The sequence below is a fragment of the Trachymyrmex septentrionalis genome, unplaced genomic scaffold, assembly GCF_001594115.1.
Source record: "Trachymyrmex septentrionalis isolate Tsep2-gDNA-1 unplaced genomic scaffold, Tsep1.0 scaffold136, whole genome shotgun sequence".
Classification (NCBI taxonomy): domain Eukaryota; kingdom Metazoa; phylum Arthropoda; class Insecta; order Hymenoptera; family Formicidae; genus Trachymyrmex; species Trachymyrmex septentrionalis.
The window spans coordinates 51,024-65,211 of NW_017304503.1; the positions used below are offsets into that span (position 1 = coordinate 51,024).

General features: G+C 30.1%; 1 protein-coding gene across 4 annotated transcripts in view; it reads left to right on the plus strand.

The window, feature by feature from the left end:
* The window catches only part of LOC108757283 (protein phosphatase Slingshot homolog 2), a 136,817-nt gene that overhangs the window by 32,809 nt on the left and 89,820 nt on the right, over positions 1–14,188 (plus strand). The gene's annotated exons all lie outside the window — the stretch shown is intronic.

Consider the following 14,188-nt stretch of genomic DNA (forward strand, 5'->3'; position numbering starts at 1 on the left):
AGACGTTCGTGAGATCGAGATTTGTTTACGTCACGACTATGACAGATTTAGAAAGAGACGTTGAGAGACACCTAATCTCATCCGAGATTAGGTGAACTTTAGAAACTTTATAACAGAGTCTAGCCATGCATCTTTTTGGCTCGTCGTTTTTGTCAATTTCAGTAAGGTATAAGTTAGAATGAGATAGCATATATAAAAACAAGCAGTACACGTAGCATTCTTTTTCATCTTGTTTTGACAAAATTACTCGTGACCAGACTCTGTTATTGGAGGTTCTCTAGGTGAACTAAATGGTCAATGTAGTTTGGCGAATATGATAAGAATATCACGCTGGCTATGCATGAATCGTTGTAAAGTCTATTCTATAATTGCATAAACGGAAAAGAAATTCTCAATTTTAATAAGTATTTGTTTCATTAATACTAACCAAACATTTACTTATAGTAAATAAATATTTACTCTATTAAAAAGAATAATACTTAAATGAAATTAATGGTTTTTATGGCAAATAAATATATGTCTACGTTTAGTAAATATTTAGTTGGTATCATACAAACAAATATTTATTAAAATTTAATACATTTCTTTTTCAATTTTAATAATTAATTATAACTTCGTAAGTGATTGTGGTTGTAAGAATTGACCAATTAGGGTCGAATATATTCCTTATATTTCGCTGTGACTTAATGTGGTTCACTGTGGTTAATTCTTAGTTCTTACAACTACGACTATTTACAACTGTACTTATACAGTTGTAGAATGAGCTTACCGTTTATGTCGCAGTTCATTGTCAAATGCGTATTTGGAGTCTTTATGAGTATACCAAATACGCTATGCAAATTGATCCCGCAGAAACGCTAAATATTTAACAACGCGCATCATGATTTACGTTACAATGTCCGTTTCTTCCGGTCTTAACCACGTCACTATTTATTTATGTACAATTGCTAATATTGTCATTGATACAAGCAATTGTGTAAATAGAAGTCTATCTAATCTGCAATAAAGGCGTTCGGAACTTTCATACTTGACGCTTGATTGTTATCAATTAATCGTTTCTATAATTAATTTGTAAATATATCTTATTTTAGAAAATACTTTGCAATTTCCTGATCGTGATGTTTATGTGAAACGTTTTTGAATTTTGTTTAACGCAAATATTTAATTTGAACTTTCCTCTTTAGAATTTTTAAAATAGAAAGTGATTAGAAATATTAATTTGACAAGTTTAATTATCGTCTATAATTTTATCAGAGAAAACCTTAAGACAAATCATCTTTTTGTAAATTTATCAAAGAAGTTGTACATTATTTTAATTTGAGGAGAAGATATCAGTTTGATTTTACATAAAAAGACGAATGAATAATACGTAAGAAATTCAGATCAGCCTGTTTAATGTAATGATAAGAATACGGACTTTTTTTGTATACTATGTTATATATGTATACGTAACGCCGGGTTGCGTTGTAAAACGGAGCCGTAAATCAAGTGTCATTTTCAAAGTACAGTAAAACGGGTATCGAATGAACATTGTTCGCACGATAGGAGACCGCGTGAACGATCTAATCCGAAGGAACGATCGATAATACGCTTTAATCCTACCAGCGTAGCAAAGTCATTGCTCATTTTGCAGCATAAGCTTAAAAGATTATTGTGGATTATAACGGAAAATTTTTTCGGTTGCAAATATCACACACCAAAAGTAATCACATATGTTGGAGCAATGGATTTGAATAAATTATTTCGCAAGAATGACGTCACTTTGAAATAAAATATTGATTTCTGTGAATTGATTTAATCTCTAAAATATAATTAAAATGTCGATATGAGACGAGAAAAATATTTGATTTACCTTGTCTATTTAGCATCAGCTTAAAGCAATACCTAAACAATTTTTATAATCTTGTAAATAATACTAATAATAATAATTAAGATATTAATTGCACGTAAATTGACATCTTACAGCATAACATTTTAATCTTTTATGTAAATACTGTTAAAAAATATTTCCAATTAAGCTTATTTCCTGATGGAATTTTATTCGATTGCATCGCTTTTTACTATTACTTCATTTTAGTATGTACGAATGAGAAATCTTGCCGTGAACGATGCCAGACTCCGGCATAACTGTAGACCAAAAGGATCATTTACTTCTTTTTAACTATATTTTTCGCTTTGAACTTTCTGGTTGACCGACAATTACTTGGTTAACCGTTAGAAGATAACGGTTTACAGAAAACAACGAATTTTGCTTTTTTTTTGTCGATACACTTAGTAGTAATATCTTCTGGAATATCGACAACGTTGCATTATGTAATTAACTGTTTGTTGCACGATGTGTCACACAGGATGCATTCGATCAATTGCACTTGTTTATGACAATAGATATTATAGAAACAATTAAATTAGATTTACGAGAGATATGAATTCAATTTGAAGTATTTAACAATTGGTAATATCCGTTGATGACAATTTTTCTATATTTTTTAATATATCGATTCAATGAATGATCACATAATACGTGTTTCAAAGAATAAAAGCAACGGCCCATTTCCAAACATATTGATGTTTGTTATTGATTGAATAAGGTTCTTGTTTATTCTTTGTTTATTTGTATTGTTTACATACTTATTAGTCGATTCCCAAATAATTAAATTATTGTAAATCTTTATAGTTGTGAAATATTGTCTAGCAATTAGCATTAAAATGCTAGGTAATAATATTTACAGAGTAATTGAGAATATATACTAATTCTGTATAATATGGGCATTTTTAAATTAAATCTTCTCAAATAATGGCTTTTACAAGCAATAACTCGCAGCTTTTCTTATGATTATTGATTTATCTTCGATTAGCTCGCGTTTCTTTCAAAATACCTTTTTGCAAAAAGTGATTCTGCAATAAGGGTTAATTGAGAGATCAGAAATTACGCAGGAGAGATACTCCTCGTACCGTTAGCAATGGTCCAGTTTAAGATGGTTGGATACTTGGCAACGCAGCCTTCACCGGCATACAAACCGTATTCTTTGTTGTTTCTTTTTTCGAATGGCAAGGGTCCCTAACTGATCCTCCGTCTACAACAGATTCCAGCTCATAATATGTTAACCCCGGTGAAGTATTCAGTCTGAGAAATTGCAATTGATTGATCGATACAGCCAGAGAGAAATATTTTATATAAATTAATTGAAGTCAGTATATAAATGTATGAATTAAATCGCAACGAAAGATTTATTTAACTTAATAAATAAGTTACAGCTCACGATAAAAAGAGCAATAAATATATGAATAATATATATAACATTTCAATATCTTTATTATAATCGTGAATAATTTTGAATAATATCAAATTTGAAAGATAAATATTGTAATTAATAATTCGAATTTTGGAAATGGTTAATATTAAATTTTATTGTACTTTATATTTTAAGATGATTGATATTTTGTAAAAAATATATTTTTTATTTTATGAAATATATAAAAATTATTGATTTTTAATTCATAAAAAGTTTGCTCTCTTTTTCTAAAAATATCAATTAAAAATTTACAAAAAATTAAAGACAAATTTGGTCGTATTTAATGTTAGAAAAGTTAAGTCGCATTTGAGGCACAGAAGAATTCTCTAGCAGGTTATTAACACGTAAAAATTAAAAATTTCTTACGAAAACATACGTATCCGAATACCAACATGCTGTTAGTGGGTACCATGTGTTTTCTGAAAGCAGCGCTTCTTTGTCAGCATCAGCTGACTCGGAGCATCAGCTGCACGCTTTTATATGTACGAGGTGTGAAAGGGAACCCTGATTATTTGTCAAGAGGGATCACCATGGAAAAGAAAAGTTGAATATCTACAATTATATCTTAAAAACATTCTTTATGCGTGGTACGAGTATTGCATGTTTGAAAGCAAAGAAGTTTATTTTATAATAGTTTTGTTGAAAAGAAAAATATAATCATGTAAAATATTTTGGATAAATATCATCCAACTTTACCATTTTTAATTTACCAATTGGTATTTCGGTTATCATATAAATCTCGTTTATATTAAATAATGTAGTATTTCAGTAAGACTATTTTTTGTTTTAAGAAATCACATATTTTCGGTTATATGTACGTTATTAAGCGACAGATTTAGAATTGGACATATAAATATTCAATTGCGTTTCTATAATACATCGTTCTAAAAATCTTTAGTTTGTGTTAGACTTGAGAATAGAATTCTATTTATAATCTTATGTATTATGGAAAAAAAAAAAACATTTGAAAACTCAGAATACATTTTAAGTATTATACACGTATAAAATAATTATTATAATTATTATATATGTTATAATGATTATTATAACATTGTAACATCAAAATATACGGCATGTACAATTAGAAATAAAATTCTATTTTGAAATCTGATGCAGATTATAACCTAAAGTGAAGTTAATAGGCTAATCGATAGGCTAATATAGAACAACTGCAGCTCACGTGCTAGTTTCATATTGCTTCGTTAAACGGACGAGTCACGAGTATTGTTACACGATGTATCTCGAGATGAGTACAGACTATCGAGTTATTCTTATTCTAATCAGTAGCGGTGATTATAAATTTGCAATCGGACATGTGGTATCTCTATCAATAACCGTTAGAAAAAGGTAGCTTTAGCTCCCGTATTGCCGCAGCTGTCCTCTGTAACATTCTATCTCAGCACTGCTCTAACGGGTCTCTCGTCGCTACGATATAAATCGTAGCGACGATTATTGCCGAGTAATCATCGGATCGAACAGTCGGTCTGTTATCTTCTTCTCCGCGCGCGGACGATACTCTCGTGCACGTCGCTGATCGTAAATCAATACTTGCGTAGCCGTTGCGAATATTAAAGGTTAGACTGTGTGTGGACACTCCAGGTTGATATTTATAGCCGAGGAAGCCCGCAACGTCCACGTGATCGTCTTGAGATCATTAACTTCTCATTATGTAATTTCTGAGCGAAACGCCCATTAAGACCGTGGATTAATTCCATTGATATGCGTAGCCCTTTTTGCTATGCGATGTGATTATGAAAAAGTTCGTGTATGCAGTAGGCCGGGACAGACTTGCGCTAGTGATTCTCCTCTAATAGCTGCAAAATGTACTGAAAATGACGATTAATTTTCCTTACATCGTTTACGGAGACGCATTCCAATAAAATTGCAAAAGTAATTTAACACTACACATTTAAGTAAGATAAACGTTTACTTATAATAGATTCTTTCAATCATACGAACTTCAGCAATTATTCGTCTATAACGTTACTTGTCATAATTTTCTGAAATAATTATTTTCTTTAGATACGCTCTTTCGTACATATTGCAATTTTATTGAACGAAAGATTATAAGTATTTTGCCATTGCATATAAATAATTTTTTAAACCTAGCAACTTTCTTTGCCGATGAAGGTAATAAAATGGAAGAATAATTGATGAATGATCATTGGAAGCAATCGTGATCATTCATTCCTTTATAAGTTAACAAACAGAGAGTATATGCAGTGGATTTCGCACACGTATATAAAAGATAAATCGGAATTCATAAATTGCCAATAGATAATAATGCATTCATTATGTAACATCAATTGAGGAATTTTACGCATTATTACAATGCATGTGTGTTACGCTAATTACATAAAAATCGTTTGAAAACTTATAATCGTTATGGTATATTTGAGCCTGAGAAAATTACAGTTATTAGATGAGATTAGATTCGATTGTCATTGATTGATGTAATCAATCGGTAATCAAATATGACGGTAACAGAAGATTTGTGAATGCTGAAAGTCATTTGGCAAGTTACTTACAATTCAATAGAATACCGTTTCTAAATTTAATATTACATTCTTAATCAAATCTTGCAAAATATTACTGTCTTTAACTTTTATTCGTGATTATAATCTTGCACGTAGTTTTTCGTGCAAGAATGCGATATGATCATCGCACATACAAATCGATTATCAGTTTTAAATTTGCTTCAAAATTTTTAACCCATGATTTAAAAGTAGAAAAACTCGTTATGTCACAATATCTTATTATTTCGTGAGCGAATGCACTTTTTATTTGTATTAACATTAAATGATTGATTTTAGATAAAAGAGATAAAATAGAGAGAGTACGAGAAAAAAAGGAGAGAGGTAAGATGAATTTAGTCGATTGCACAATAGTTGCTTTTGAAAGCCGCACAGTAATTATCTTAAAGTGATTATTCATGTTAATCTTGCAGATATTAATCGCAGATTAGCATAATCCATTTTCGCTGTCCCTTGACTTCTGAAATCGTTTATTGGCTTTTTGCTTTCGAATTGCTCAACGAATTGAGTCAGTCGAAACGCTCTGCCCACCCTGGCTTGAGGCTACTTTCCATCAATTTCTTATAATTTCTGGACGGATACACACAATGACGTATCCGACTCATTTATGTAGATGCAACTTCTGTCTGGATAGGTTTCGTCTCATAAAGTCTATTTTTTCTATTGCCGTTATTATTTCGGCTGGTAAAGACTTTCGCTTCGACGCACAGCATTGATGGCAATTTTCTTTCTCTAATGTCCATTTTGACCAATGTAAATTAATTTTAATCTCGATTTAACTTACTCTTTATCTTTTTCTGACTCTGAAAATCGGAACAAAATAAAGTAAGTTAAACCGAGATTAAAGTTAAGATTTCTACATTAGTAGAAATGAATAAAAGACCGACATGTGTTTCGTTTTGCTCATAATATCAGCAAGCTACTTTTCTTTAGCAAGTTAGCATTGTTTATATAATAATGTTTTATTAAAAACCTTTTTAAAAACTTTTATCCTTCTAAGGCTCAGTTTCACCAATGCGTAAGATTAACTTTAATCTCTCTTCAATTTACTCTTTTATCTTTATCTAATTTAAAAAATTAAAAAAAAATCTAAACAGTAAGTTGAATCAAGATTAAAGTTAATCTTATATTCGGTGGAACCTAAAAGATTTATAGGACGTAATAATCGTTTTTCTCTTATAAGGATCTCGTTAAGGTCAATGACTTTTCGTAGCGCGTTTCATTGTCGCGTTCGATTATCGTTTCCACAGAATTGTACAGCAATGCGGTGTTGCTTAGAAACCGAGGCTCACAACACGGAAGTCGATATATAGCTGGCCACTATGTAATTGACAATAAGGATTGCGTTCCTAATCTTTATGTGAGATAGTAGATCAAGGACGTTGTAAAACTAGACATGTTTTTCAATTACTTCAATTCGATGACAGATGATAGATATTTATTTTATAACAATTGAAAGTTTTCGTTATTATAAAGATTCTCGCTCTAACTTAGTATAAGTTTGACCAACTTCAATTTCCTTCACGTCAGTGTTTTTTATCGATTCTCAAGATTTTGAACGCGAATAATAAAAATGTGCTTTTTAATTAATTCTACATCGATTCTATTTTAGTAGAATTTTACTACGAGATTTATTTGCCAAAAGATTTAACATTGGAAATTATAAGATCGCGATAAATAATAGCTTTTGATATTTCTTTTAAGTTAAAAATTATTTGTTCTTAAAGCATTTCTCAATAAATGTGATATATTCAGTATATATAGAAATTACCTTCAGTATTTCCGCATTTGTAAAGTGCGGCAAATAATTGTTTTATCGTAGAAATATTGCGCAAATACCTATAAGGCAATTCACATATACTTATATAAACATGAGTGAATTTCCTTTTGCCCCGCGATAGAGTTAATGTAGAACAGCTATCGGCATCTTTGCTCAGAAATGTTTAACACGCGCGAGTTGATTGGAAACAACGACACGTTGTTCACCTACAACAGCGAAACTACTCTTTGCTTGCGACTTGTGCATAACTCATTGCGCTTTTAGTGGAATCACCGCTTCATCGCGTCATCTGCTTAGAACGTACTCTGTCATCTGACGATTGCGCAACAGCTCTCAACATCGGAAACAATATGTAATCGTGTCGGACCGATGGATAAAACTGAAGATAATGTTTGCATGCAAGGTGCACATAGTGACGGAACATTGGAGGATTGCGTATCTAATCGTGTATAATTTCCGATTTCTGGAGCCTTTGAAGTCGTTGCGGGCTTTTAATTTGATATTAATGCGCGATTGTAAGCGAGTACAAATTGTCGCTGCGAATAATACTGTAATAAAATAAAAATAGATTTTATATTTGCATCTTTAACATTACCATATTTTCCGCGAAAATTGGATGATATCGAAATGAAACTATAAAATCTGCATTCTATCTGTATCTTTTTGTTTTTTGTGCTTTAAATATAATTTAGAAAAAATTTAAATATATAAAAACTATAAAGATTAAATTAAAAAATATGAGCTAAAACAATATAAATAAATATATTATGTAATATAAATTAAATATAAAAGATTTATTATAAATACAGAATTAATGAATTTTTGGAAAACAGGATGTTGCCAGTTTATTAATCAAAAATATTTTTTCATAAATGTTAAGTATTTTTTGGAATAGGCGAGGTTCTTAAAAGTATTGGGTATTTATTTCTAAATATTCGTTTGTTTTTCAATTTAAGAAATTGATTTATTCTATTTGTACGAGAAAACATGATATTTAATTATCTTCGCATGATATAACTGCTTTTTTTCAAACTCAATTTATTCTTTAGTAATTTACTCATCGTAATTACTTTTGGTCGATTCATCTCCGGTTTCCTTCCATCTTTCATGCTATTTTTTTTCTGTTAATGTCGGTACGCTGCAGTATTAATCGTACCTTAAATATTTTTATCCATAATGCCATTTCCTGCGAACGTGGACACTAAATTCGCAATTACAGAACGTAATTAGTCATTAATTAGCACTAAATTGCACATCATGTAAAACTTATTTGTAAGAGGCAGAAGTATTTACTATTACACTTGAAATTATGTGACGTTTTCTGGAACATTTCAGAAATAATATTTCTTACAGTAATAAACAGTTACGATCTTCGTGATTTTATAAGAATTATTTCTATTTTTTGGACTCATTATCTTTTATACTTATTATGGGCGCATTACAAGCGTGCATAATTGGCAAATAAATCATATGGCTGTCATGTGAGCTGAAACAATGCGAATTGAAGCAATGCGAGTCTAGAGTTCTCTTAACATTTACAATATATTTACCTTATTGAGCAATCTTTTGAGAACTGAAAGATTCTGTAAAAAGAAAAAAATGCTAATTTAATCACGATTACCGTTGTATACATACATTATGTACATTATTGCATTTGTTAAAATATTGGGAATCCCACGCTACGAATCTTTATCACTTTTAATCTAGTAAATTAAAATACATGTATTAAGCTTGAGAAAAAAATTATGTATTTTCACTTACTTTTTTTATTATATACACAAGCTATTCGTAGGTTTCATCTATCATTAATTTACTTTGATAACATTTTGTAAAATTAAATAGATTTTTTAAGAAACACAAAAGTATTATCTTAAAACAAAATGTTGATCAGAATAAAAAATTAAAATTATTATAAAAAGAGATGAAGTATTTATACGCGCAATTTTCATAACTTATCAGCGCATATTTATTCAAAAGAAAGGATAAAATTTATTAATCTTGAGATTATTTGAATAAAAATAAACATTTAAGAACATTTTTATTGCAAATTTGCTTATACTGTTTACATTTATATGTTCGAAATTACGAATGAGCTTTGCAATATTTTCGTAATCTTAAACAAATAACCATGTATAGTATATGTCAACCTTGCATATAATATAAAAAATACCAGTCATGCACTTATGTTAGTAGAAATAATATGCACGAGGAGTAACACGTTGACACAATGTTTTCATTTTGCATAATAATGCAGTAAAATTGTTCACATACCCGATTGTCATATTTCTCGCATAAACGACAAGTACGACGACGATTGCACGAATAATAAAGACAAAAAAGAATAATCTGAAACATGAGGCATCTTTTACTTTTGATCATTACATTTACTTCGGGAATTAGGAGATTCTAATTGCCGCGTTGGAAAAAGTAATCATTTGTTGTTCATCAATTTTCCTTTGGACAAGTTCAAGCGAAATGGCGATTAACGTGAAACCGGTTCGGTTCAGCTGGATTTCTTCAGAGATAAAATTCGCGATTCTCTTTGAAGCACGTGTTCCTGGGAAGACGATGCGTTCAGCTCTTTGTCACTCGGCCGTCCATCTGGAGTGTTTCGTTGTCTCGTGTATTTCTCTAGTGGGTACTCATACAGATACTCACATGTTTAGATGCTAGATGTTCTTATGTTATTACTTTTAATTTTTATTTGAATTACCGCACAAAGATTAATGAACTTTATCCATGCTTTCTTAAATAAGTACACGATTGACGATGAGTTATGAAAGTTGCGCGATTAAATACGTCGGATTTTTTAATAATAATTTTAATTTATCATTTTAATAGTTCTAATAATTCATTAGAAATATTAATTTTTAATTTTACTATTAATCGAATTGTTGAAATCATTGATACTAATTGAATATTATAGACGGTACGATACAATATGTGTTATAAACAAAGGATTTACATGTGAAAGTTTATATTATTTATATTTTTTATGTTATACATATATGAGATACATTTTCTATTACATTATACTGTTGTACACTGTTAAATTCATATGATGTCAAATTATTGTACATCCAATTTGAGTTATTTATAATTTTATTTATTTCTATAGGAGTTTACTCTGTCAGTATGACATGACTAGTCAGTATAGTACTGTTTAACTAAACTAAAACAATGGAGTTAAACGATTTAATTCAAGAAAATGTATTAAAGACTCAAATTTAGTTTTTATTATTTACTAAGAGCATATGTATATTATGGACGTTATTTTACTTCAAAAACTAATTACAGAAATAAATTGATTTAAATTTTGACATACATAGAAGTTTAAAATAACAAAATGTTATTTAATTTAAGGAACGATTGCCATTGTTCCTTTGATATCTTCACTTAAAAAAGAAATGTTTAATTTTGAGATATTAAAATGTTTTATTCTTGTCTCCATTTTCTAAACCCTTGAAGATGTTTTAGTTTTAAACTTTGTCAATAAACAAAGTATTTTGTGTTTGGATTTAAAAATGCATTGTGTTTTAAATCCAAACATAATAGTGTTTTTATCTATTGAAAAAGTTTAAAATTAAAATACTTTTAAGTGTTTAAAAAATGGAGACAGTACAACATTTTAATATTTTAGAATTAAATACTTTTTTTCACAGTATAACAGTGTTTATTAAGTTGCAGATTCGAATCAGGAAACGAACGAGCACAAATAATCACGTATAAATAGTTTGCTAGGTCTCGATGAGATTTTATTTAATCATTATTTGAAGTGGTATAATAATGTGTAAGTTATGGATCGTTAGGTCGTCATTCCGAATGATCTTATTGACATACGAATCTGCCGATTTCTCGTTTCATGTGATCTTGTTGCATCACTGAGCACATACGATGATAATACGTGTCGTTTTAAGCGAAAGCGATCATTTTAGCGCCAATCTTCGTTTTAAAAGAAAGTTTAACCAAAATGATACTATTGAGCCCACGTTTTCAATCTTGTTACCGAAGAAAGCAGGATGCGTGAACGCATGACGCGGCAAGATTAACGTGCGAAACCGGTTATTTTTAGTAATAGAGGTATTCGGAAACTTATATATGCCACTTTCTCGCGACCTATCCGTATGTTATCTAACTGAAAAATTGCTAAACTAAACGTGTATGCTTGTACACAGAAAAGTACATAAGGTATGCCAATAATGATTATTTGTTTCAAATATTTCCAAAGTTTAAATATCCGTAAATCTATTATAAGTTCATTACAAGCATCAAATTTATTCGAAATGTATTGATTATTCTGAATTTTAGTAAGTTTAATACTTCAAAAAATTATTAAATTCAAATAAATTCGATTTGCCTGTTTTATAAATTCACTTTTTCAGTCAATTTTATAATATTCTTCAAAAGAAAATTAATTCTTGGTTTGAGTATATAATAATAAGTTTTTCTAAAATTTATAATATAAATATATTTTAAGATTATTATCAAGAAAATATTCTTTGTTAAAGGTAACCGTTACTTGAGAGAAAGTAAATTACTTTCTTAGCAATAAAACGTTATTCTTTTGTATGCGATATCGATCGGACGTCTGTGCGATCCTGTTATTATTCTGGACAAGATTGTAAACTATTGTAGTGTCCGCTTTTTAATGTTTCATTTATTTCATTTTACACAATACAATTTGAATTCTAATGACTATAGTGGTATGCTATTGAGATCATCATGCAAATATTATTGTAAATGATTTTCCTTGTGCTGACACGTTATAATGTGATCGTATTCTGAAATGATATTTTATTTTCTTTTGATCTTCGATTCTAATTTTATACAATGTAAAATATATTTGGAATATTCGTGATGATTAAAGTTTATGATTTATAAAGGAAATTGTCTATTAAAGAGTTATTTTCTGATAGTTGGCTATTTTTTAAAATATTTTTTTAATGAATAAATTAGACTTCTGTTTTTTTTTACAATTAAAAAGTCTTTTCAAAATATATTTTTTAGGGACATCTAACATAAATGAAATATAAGTATATTAAATTTTGATTTCGTTTTAAAACATTTTTTTATTTTTTATTGAATAGAGTCTTAACTTTTTTTCTTTGGAAAGAATGCGAAGAAAGCAATCGAAACTATTTAACACATTAGCTGCCATTAGAATCATCGATAAGAAGTTTATTTTTGTGCCATGAGAATCTCATGTAAGTATTCCTCAACATGTATATGAATATTGGTGTTTCCTATTGACCTCTAAGTTGTGTTCCAAAATTCAATTCTGTTCAATTCGAGTATTATTGTATCCTTATTGATCACCGAATGTTGAATAAAGATAAAGGATACTCGAAGTTGACAGAATTAAGTTTTGAAACGCACCCTTGGGTAATCACTTTTATTTTATATGGCGGCAGTCAATGTGTTAAAGTAATCTATATTATACTAGAGCTGTCTCCACAGATTGATGTAAAATAGATGAAATCGCTTCAGTTTATTTTTTGCACTCTACGTTGCTAGCAATATCGGCCGTTTAACAATTTTCACTTTATTTTATCGAACAATCTAATCAATTACTTGCCCACTCGGCTTAACGTTTATCCGCGGGCACGCGCGCTTTTACTCTTATCCTTGTCAGACAATTTATTCCGCCGATTACGTGCTTTACGACAACTTTCTCTGAGGACAAGAGAAGAAGCGAGAATAATCAACGAGATCGAGAATTTGCGGAGAAAGAAAGTCTATCGGAATTTCTAGCGAAGAGCAGCGCATCATATTGCAGACGTGCGTAAAGATTTTTTTTTTTTAAGAATTAACCGCATTTACTCTATTCCGTTTTATGCTTGACGCGAACCACGATGACTCTGTGGGTTTCAGAGAAATTGATTTCGTACGATCGATTACTCTGCGAGTTGTAGAACTGATGGAAATCCTGATTCATATCTTGCGGATAGTTTTTGTATGTCACCGGTACGAAATTAATAATGATAGTACACGTGTTACATCAGACTAAGCAATCATTTCAAGATTTGTGTGTTAATTTTAATATTTTTGTATGTGTCAGAAAGTCCACTATATGTCTTTAAGTTAAAATTAACGTTTTATTTTTTAAATTAAAATTAACTTTTTTATTTTTTGTAAAGTGTAATGTAAAGAATTTAATACTATCATGCGCAAGGAATCAGAAATGCTAGAAGCGAAAAATTACAGATAATAATTCAAGCTGTTTACGATTCGATATCTCAGAAATTAGGTTCACAGTGAAAATCACGCGTCACATTTACGCAATCTATAAGACGTTTCGCGCACATTGTGATCCGTCGGAAAATGTAAGAACTAAACTTCGATCAATAAATTTGCCGAATCATTGGCGGTAATCGCCACGTAATCTCCGTGCATCCTCTCATTATTCCGCGTTGTCCACGATCGGGCAGTTAAACGGCCGCGTAATTGTCTCAGTCGATGATAGAATAACTGTGAGAATCGAGTAAGCATGAGAAGTCCTCATTACGCTACTCTTGTGATTGCAAACGATTCTCTCTTTGGAAAAACTCGCAGCGCCGCTAAAAGATGTTTCCGCGGACAAT